The sequence below is a fragment of the Oncorhynchus gorbuscha genome, linkage group LG20, assembly GCF_021184085.1.
Source record: "Oncorhynchus gorbuscha isolate QuinsamMale2020 ecotype Even-year linkage group LG20, OgorEven_v1.0, whole genome shotgun sequence".
In the NCBI taxonomy this organism is placed as follows: domain Eukaryota; kingdom Metazoa; phylum Chordata; class Actinopteri; order Salmoniformes; family Salmonidae; genus Oncorhynchus; species Oncorhynchus gorbuscha.
The window spans coordinates 19,411,765-19,421,137 of NC_060192.1; positions in this window are offsets into that span (position 1 = coordinate 19,411,765).

The window sequence follows — 9,373 nt, forward strand, 5'->3', positions numbered from 1 at the left end:
TATGTGTGTATAGTGCGTGTGTGTGTATAGTGTGTAATCAAATCAAATCCAATTTTATTGGTCACATACACATGGTTAGCAGATGTTAATGCGAGAGTAGCGAAATGCTTGTGCGTCTAGTTCCGACCGCACAGTAATATCTAACAAGTAATCTAACCTAACAATTTCACAGCAACTACCTTATACATACACAGGTGCAAAGGAATTAATAAGAATATGTACATTTAAATATATGGATGAGCGATGGCCGAAGGGCATAGGCAAGATGCAGCAGATGGTATAGAATACAGTATATACATATGAGATGAGTAATGTAGGGTATGTAAACATTATTATTATTATTATATTATTATTATTTTCAATTATTAAAGTGGTTAGAGATTTGAGTTAGTATGTTGGCAGCAGCCACTCAATGTTAGAGATGGCTGTTTAACAGTCTGATGGCCTTGAGATAGAAGCTGTTTTTCAGTCTCTCGGTCCCAGCTTTGATGCACCTGTACTGCCCTCGCCTTCACCCTGCGCGGTGAACAGGCAGTGGCTCGGGGGTTGTTGTCCTTGATGATCTTTTTAGCCTTCCTGTGACATCGGGTGGTGTAGGTGTCCTGGAGGGCAGGTAGTTTGCCCCCGGTGATGCGTTGTGCAGACCTCACTACCCTCTGGAGAGCCTTACGGTTGAAGGTGGAGTAGTTGCCGTACCAGGTGGCGATGCTCTTGATTGTGCATCTGTAAAGGTTTGTGAGTGTTTTTGGTGACAAGCCTAATTTCTTCAGCATCCTGAGGTTAGTATATTTGTTTATTGTGAAATAGCATTGTATCTGGTCAAACACCATTTTGGGGTTGGTAACAGGCTAATTGGTTGGCTATTTGAGCCAGTAAAGGGGACTTTACTATTCTTGGGTAGCGAAATGACTTTAGCTTCCCTCCAGGCCCACACTTTCTAGTAGGTTTAAATTGAAGATGTGGCAAATAGGATTATCCTCAGTAATTTCCCATTCAGATCGTCAGACCCCAGTGGCTTGTCATTGTTGATAGACAGCAATAATTCTTTCACCGCTTCTACACTGACTTCACAGAATTCAAAAGTACAATTCTTGTCTTTCATAATTTGGTCTGATATACATGAATGGGAAGTGTCAGCGTTTGTTTATGGCATGTCATCCCTAAGTTTACTTAACTTGCCAATGAAAAAGTCAGTAAAGTAGTTGGCAATATCAGTGGGCTTTGTGATGAATGAGCCATCTGATTCAATGAATGGTGGAGCTTTTTATCCCAAAGAGTTGGCTTTTTTTCCCCAAAATATAATTTAAGGTGGCCCAAATATTTTTACTATCATTCTTTATATAATTTATCTTTGTTTCATAGTATAGTTTATTTAAATGTTGATTTAGTTTAGTCACATGATTTCTTAATTTGCAGTACATTTGCCAATCAGTTGGGCTGCCGGACTTATTTGCCATACCTTTTGCCTCATCCCTCTCAACCGCACATTTTTTTAATTTCTCATAAATTTAACAGTTTTTACAGTCATTTTCTTAATAGGTGGGTGCTTATTAGTAAATGAAATAAGCAATTTCATAAATGTGTCTAGTGCAGCTTCTGGTTGCTCCTCATTACACACCACAGACTATCAAATATTATTTACATCATCAACATGTCACACCCTGATCTGTTTCAAATCTTCTTGGAATCAAGGGGCACTGTTCGATATGTTCCTGCATGGCGTCACGGAGGAGGTCAAGGACAAGCTTGCAGCCCAGGAGTTACCTATGGAGCTCGAATCCCTCATCGCTTTGATCACCCGTATCGATGGGCGATTATGGGAACAACGGAGGGAGAGGAAATTGAATTTCGCTCGCACGCCCAGGGATCCCCTTTGCCTCCGAGTCATCCCGGAAGCTCCCGACAGTCTCGTTGCTGAGAGAACCCGAGGCTTCTCGACCTGCCCCGAGGGCTGCCAAAGATGTCTGAGTCACCGCTTACTAAGCCTATAGCACTAAGCAGAGCTAGGCTGTCGCCAGCGGAACGGCAATGAAATAAGATGGCACCGAAGAACATGGCTGACGTTTTACATTCTCCCAACCAATTGTGTCATGTTTTGTCATTTATTATCTTGTCTTGTCCCTGTGCTTCCCATTCTATTCGTTTCCCTCTGCTGGTCTTATTAGGTTCTTTCCCTCTTTCTATCCCTCTCTCTCCCCCTCCCTCTCTCACTCTCTCGCTCTCTCTTCTCTCTATCGTTCCGTTCCTGCTCCCAGCTGTTCCTATTCCCCTAATCAATCATTTAGTCTTCCCACACCTGTTCCCGATCCTTTCCCCTGATTAGAGTCCCTATTTCTTCCTTTGTGTTCCGTTCCTGTCCTGTCGGTTCCTTGTCTAGAATTCACCGTGCTGTGTTTGTGTATCGACATGTCGTGTCGTGTTTTCCTCAGATGCTGCGTGGTGAGCAGGTGTCTGAGTCTGTCTGGTTCAAGTGCCTTCCCGAGGCAACCTGCTGTTCACCTGCTGTTCAAGATCGAGCGAGGTCTCCAGTTTGTCCTCGTCATTTCGAGTGAAAGTTGTGTTTTTGTTTGTATTTACTTTACTGGATTAAAGACTCTGTTTTCGCCAAGTCGCTTTTGGGTCCTCTTTCACCTGCATGACAGAAGGAACCGACCAAGGAATGGACCCAGCGACTTCAGACGCTCGTTACACTGCCGTCGAGATCCAAGGAGCCATGCTCGGCAGACACGAGCAGGAATTGTCTGCTGCTCGCCATGCCGTGGAGAACCTGGCCGCTCAGGTTTCCGACCTCTCTGGACAGTTCCAGAGTCTACGTCTCGTGCCACCTGTTACTTCCTGGCCTGCCGAGCCTCCAGAACCTAGGGTTAATAACCCACCTTGCTACTCCGGGCAGCCCACTGAGTGCCGCTCCTTTCTCACGCAGTGTGAGATTGTGTTCTCTCTCCAACCCAACACATACTCTAGAGAGAGAGCTCGGGTTGCTTACGTCATTTCACTCCTTACTGGCCGGGCTCGAGAATGGGGCACAGCTATCTGGGAGGCAAGGGCTGATTGCTCTAACAAGTTCCAGAACTTTAAAAGGAGATGATTCGGGTTTTTGACCGTTCAGTTTTTGGTAGGGAGGCTTCTAGGGCCCTGGCTTCCTTATGCCAAGGTGAACGGTCCATAACGGATTATTCTATTGAGTTTCGCACTCTTGCTGCCTCTAGTGAGTGGAACGAGCCGGCGCTGCTCGCTCGTTTTCTGGAAGGACTCCACGCAGTGGTTAAGGATGAGATTCTCTCCCGGGAGGTTCCTTCAGATGTGGACTCTTTGATTGCTCTCGCCATCCGCATAGAACGACGGGTAGATCTTCGTCACCGGGCTCGTGGAAGAGAGCTCGCATCAACGGTGTTTCCTGCTCCGCATCGCAACCATCTCCCTCCTCTGGCTCAGAGTCTGAGCCCATGCAGCTGGGAGGGATTCGCATCTCGACTAAGGAGAGGGAACGGAGGATCACCAACCGCCTGTGCCTCTATTGCGGAGTTGCTGGACATTTTGTTAATTCATGTCCAGTAAAAGCCAGAGCTCATCTGTAAGCGGAGGGCTACAGGTGAGCGCAACTACTCAAGTCTCTCCATCAAGATCCTGTACTACTTTGTCGGTCCATCTACGCTGGACCGGTTCGGGTGCTACATGTAGTGCCTTGATAGACTCTGGGGCTGAGGGTTGTTTCATGGACGAAGCATGGGTTCGGAAACATGACATTCCTTTCAGAGAGTTAGAGAAGCCTACGCCCATGTTCGCCTTAGATGGTAGTCATCTTCCCAGTATCAGATTTGAGACACTACCTTTAACCCTCACAGTATCTGGTAACCACAGTGAGACTATTTCTTTTTTGATTTTTCGTTCACCGTTTACACCTGTTGTTTTGGGTCATCCCTGGCTAGTATGTCATAATCCTTCTATTAATTGGTCTAGTAATTCTATCCTATCCTGGAACGTTTCTTGTCATGTGAAGTGTTTAATGTCTGCCATCCCTCCCGTTTCTTCTGTCCCTACTTCTCAGGAGGAACCTGGCGATTTGACAGGAGTGCCGGAGGAATATCATGATCTGCGCACGGTCTTCAGTCGGTCCCGAGCCAACTCCCTTCCTCCTCACCGGTCGTATGATTGTAGTATTGATCTCCTTCCGGGGACCACTCCTCCTCGGGGTAGACTATACTCTCTGTCGGCTCCCGAACGTAAGGCTCTCGAGGATTATTTGTCTGTGTCTCTTGACGCCGGTACCATAGTGCCTTCTTCCTCTCCGGCCGGGGCGGGGTTCTTTTTGTTAAGAAGAAGGACGGTACTCTGCGCCCCTGCGTGGATTATCGAGGGCTGAATGACATAACGGTTAAGAATCGTTATCCGCTTCCCCTTATGTCATCAGCCTTCGAGATTCTGCAGGGAGCCAGGTGCTTTACTAAGTTGGACCTTCGTAACGCTTACCATCTCGTGCGCATCAGAGAGGGGGACGAGTGGAAAACGGCGTTTAACACTCCGTTAGGGCATTTTGAGTACCGGGTTCTGCCGTTTGGTCTCGCCAATGCGCCAGCTGTTTTTCAGGCATTAGTTAATGATGTTCTGAGAGACATGCTGAACATCTTTGTTTTTGTCTATCTTGACGATATCCTGATTTTTTCTCCGTCACTCGAGATTCATGTTCAGCACGTTCGACGTGTTCTACAGCGCCTTTTAGAGAATTGTCTCTACGTAAAGTCTGAGAAGTGCTCTTTTCATGTCTCCTCCGTTACTTTTCTCGGTTCCGTTATTTCCGCTGAAGGCATTCAGATGGATTCCGCTAAGGTCCAAGCTGTCAGTGATTGGCCCGTTCCAAGGTCACGTGTCGAGTTGCAGCGCTTTTTAGGTTTCGCTAATTTCTATCGGCGTTTCATTCGTAATTTCGGTCAAGTTGCTGCCCCTCTCACAGCTCTTACTTCTGTCAAGACGTGTTTTAAGTGGTCCGGTTCCGCCCAGGGAGCTTTTGATCTTCTAAAAGAACGTTTACGTCCGCTCCTATCCTCGTTACTCCTGACGTCACTAGACAATTCATTGTCGAGGTTGGCGCTTCAGAGGTAGGCGTGGGAGCCATTCTATCCCAGCGCTTCCAGTCTGACGATAAGGTTCATCCTTGCGCTTATTTTTCTCATCGCCTGTCGCCATCTGAGCGCAACTATGATGTGGGTAACCGTGAACTGCTCGCCATCCGCTTAGCCCTAGGCGAATGGCGACAGTGGTTGGAGGGGGCGACCGTTCCTTTTGTCGTTTGGACAGACCATAAGAACCTTGAGTACATCCGTTCTGCCAAACGACTTAATGCCCGTCAAGCTCGTTGGGCGTTGTTTTTCGCTCGTTTCGAGTTTGTGATTTCTTACCGTCCGGGTAGCAAGAACACCAAGCCTGATGCCTTATCCCGTCTGTTTAGTTCTTCTGTGGCTTCTACTGATCCCGAGGGGATTCTTCCTTATGGGCGTGTTGTCGGGTTAACAGTCTGGGGAATTGAAAGACAGGTTAAGCAAGCACTCACGCACACTGCGTCGGCGCGCTTGTCCTAGTAACCTCCTTTTTCGTTCCTGTTTCCACTCGTCTGGCTGTTCTTCAGTGGGCTCACTCTGCCAAGTTAGCTGGTCATCCCGGTGTTCGAGGCACTCTTGCGTCTATTCGCCAGCGCTTTTGGTGGCCGACTCAGGAGCGTGACACGCGCCGTTTCGTGGCTGCTTGTTCGGACTGCGCGCAGACTAAGTCGGGTAACTCTCCTCCTGCCGGTCGTCTCAGACCGCTCCCATTCCTTCTCGACCATGGTCTCACATCGCCCTAGACTTCATTACCGGTCTGCCTTTGTCTGCGGGGAAGACTGTGATTCTTACGGTTGTCGATAGGTTCTCTAAGGCGGCACATTTCATTCCCCTCGCTAAACTTCCTTCCGCTAAGGAGACGGCACAAATCATTATCGAGAATGTATTCAGAATTCATGGCCTCCCGTTAGACGCCGTTTCAGACAGAGGCCCGCAATTCACGTCACAGTTTTGGAGGAGTTCTGTCGTTTGATTGGTGCGTCCGTCAGTCTCTCTTCCGGGTTTCATCCCCAGTCTAACGGTCAAGCAGAGAGGGCCAATCAGACGATTGGTCGCATACTACGCAGCCTTTCTTTCAGAAACCCTGCGTCTTGGGCAGAACAGCTCCCCTGGGCAGAATACGCTCACAATTCGCTTCCTTCGTCTGCTACCGGGTTATCTCCGTTTCAGAGTAGTCTGGGTTACCAGCCTCCTCTGTTCTCATCCCAGCTTGCCGAGTCCAGCGTTCCCTCCGCTCAAGCGTTTGTCCAACGTTGTGAGCGCACCTGGAGGAGGGTGAGGTCTGCACTTTGCCGTTACAGGGCACAGACTGTGAGAGCCGCCAATAAACGCAGGATTAAGAGTCCAAGGTATTGTTGCGGCCAGAGAGTGTGGCTTTCCACTCGCAACCTTCCTCTTACGACAGCTTCTCGTAAGTTGACTCCGCGGTTCATTGGTCCGTTCCGTGTCTCCCAGGTCGTCAATCCTGTCGCTGTGCGACTCTTCTTCCGCGACATCTTCGTCGCGTCCATCCTGTCTTCCATGTCTCCTGTGTTAAGCCCTTTCTTCGCACCCCCGTTCGTCTTCCCTCCCCCCTCCCGTCCTTGTCGAGAGCGCACCTATTTACAAGGTACATAAGATCATGGACATGCGTTCTCGGGGACGGGGTCATAATACTTAGTGGATTGGGAGGGTTACGGTCCTGAGGAGAGGAGTTGGGTTCCGTCTCGGGACGTGCTGGACCGTTCACTCATTGATGATTTCCTCCGTTGCCGCCAGGATTCCTCCTCGAGTGCGCCAGGAGGCCCTCGGTGAGTGGGGGGTACTGTCATGTTTTGTCATTTATTATCTTGTCTTGTCCCTGTGCTTCCCATTCTATTCGTTTCCTCTGCTGGTCTTATTAGGTTCTTTCCCTCTTTCTATCCCTCTCTCTCCCCCCTCGCTCTCTCTTCTCTCTATCGTTCCGTTCCTGCTCCCAGCTGTTCCTATTCCCTAATCAATCATTTAGTCTTCCCACACCTGTTCCCGATCCTTTCCCCTGATTAGAGTCCCTATTTCTTCCTTTGTGTTCCGTTCCTGTCCTGTCGGTTCCTTGTCTAGAATTCACCGTGCTGTGTTTGTGTATCGCCCTGTCGTGTCGTGTTTTCCTCAGATGCTGCGTGGTGAGCAGGTGTCTGAGTCTGTCTGGTTCAAGTGCCTTCCCGAGGCAACCTGCTGTTCACCTGCTGTTCAAGATCGAGTCTCCAGTTTGTCCTCGTCATTTCGAGTGAAAGTTGTGTTTTTTGTTTGTATTTACTTTACTGGATTAAAGACTCTGTTTTTCGCCAAGTCGCTTTTGGGTCCTCTTTCACCTGCATGACAAATTGTGCAATTTAAAAACAAAGGGTTTTCTGTAACTTATTTTTAAACTTATTGTGTACATAATGTTGCTGCTACCGTTTCTTATGACCGAAAATAACTTCTGGACCACAGAAAAGCGATTGATTACTCACCGCGGACTGGAAGAAACGTTTTCCTTTAACGAGTCCGATGGGAAGGATATGCTGCTTTCACTGGAACAGACCCAGATCCATGCCTTTTGCGTGAAGAAAAGACACCGGAAAAGGGGACGCAGATCGGGGGATCATTCTGAGAAGCCGGAGGCGAGCGAGTAAACTCCCAATGCCTTCCATTCTCCTTGCTAACTGTCGTCCCCACAGTGACTGTAGGTACATATCCCAACCAGAAGCCATGGATTACAGGCAACATCCACATCGAGCTAAAGGCTAGAGCTGGAAGCTTTCAAGGAGCGGGAGACTAATCTGGACACTTATAAGAAATCCCGCTATGCCCTCAGATGAAGCATCAAACAAGTGACGCGTCAATACAGGATTAAGATTTAATCCTACTACACCGGCTCTGATGCTCGTCGGATGTGGCAGGGCTTGAAAACTATTACGGACTACAAATGGAAACCCAGAAGCGAGCTACCCAGTGACGCGAGCCTAGCAAATGAGTTAAATGCCTTTATGCTCGCTTCGAGGCAAGCAATACAGAAGCATAGACGAGAGCACCAGCTGTGTGATGACGCTCTCAGTAGCAGATGTGAGAAAATACTTTTAAACAGATCACCAGGACGTGTACTCAAAGCATGCGTGGACCAACTGTCAAGTGTCTTCACTGACATTCTCAACCTCTCCCTGACCGAGTCTGTAATACCTGCATTTTCAAGGAGACCACCATAGTCCCTATGCCCAAGGAAGTGAAGGTAACCTGCCTAAATGATTTCTGCCCATAGGCACTCACGTTGGTAGCAATGAAGTGCTTTGAAAGGCTGGTCATGGGCTCACATCAACAGCATCCCCCCGGACACACTAGACCCACTCCAATTTGCATAACGCCCCAACAGATCCACAGATGACGTAATCTCAATCGCACTCCACACCGCCCTTTCTCACCTGGACAAAAGGAACACCTATGTGAGAATGCTGTTCATCGACTGCAGCTCAGCGTTCAACATCATAGTGCCCACGATGCTCATCACTAAGCTATGAACTCTGAGACTAAACACCTCCCTCTGCAACTGGATCCTGGACTTCCTGACAGGCCACCCCCAGGTGGTAAGAGTAGACAACAACACGATGATCCTTAACACTGGGGCCCCTCAGGGGTGGGTACTTAGTCCCCTCCTGTATTTCCTATTCACCCACGACTGCATGGCCAACACGACTCCAACACCATCATTAAGTTTGCTGATGACACAACAGTGGTAGGCCTGACCACCGACAACGATGAGACGGCCTATAGGGAGGAGGTCAGAGAACTGGCAGTGTGATGCCAGGACAACAACCTCTCCCTCAATGTGAGCAAGACAAAGGATCTGACAGTGGACTACAGGAAAAGGCGTGCCGAATAGGCCCCCATTAACATCGATGGGGCTGTTGTGGAGCAGGTTGAGAGCTTCAAGTTCCTTGGTGTCCACATCAACAGCGAACTATCATGGTCCAAACATACCAAGACAGTCGTGAAGAGGGCACGACAAAACATTTTCCCCATCAGGAGACTGAAAATATTTGGCACGGGCCCCCTGATCCTCAAAAGATTCTACAGTTGCACGAGAGCATCCTGACAGGTTGCATCACCGCCTGGTATGGCATCTGCTCGACATCTGACCGTAAGTCACTACAGAGGGTAGTGCGAACGGCCCAGTACATCACTGGGGCCAAGCTTCCTGCCACCCAGGACCTATATGATAAGCAGTCTAGGACCAAAAGGCTCCTCAACAGCTTCTACCCCCAAGCAATTACTTTTTTATTTTA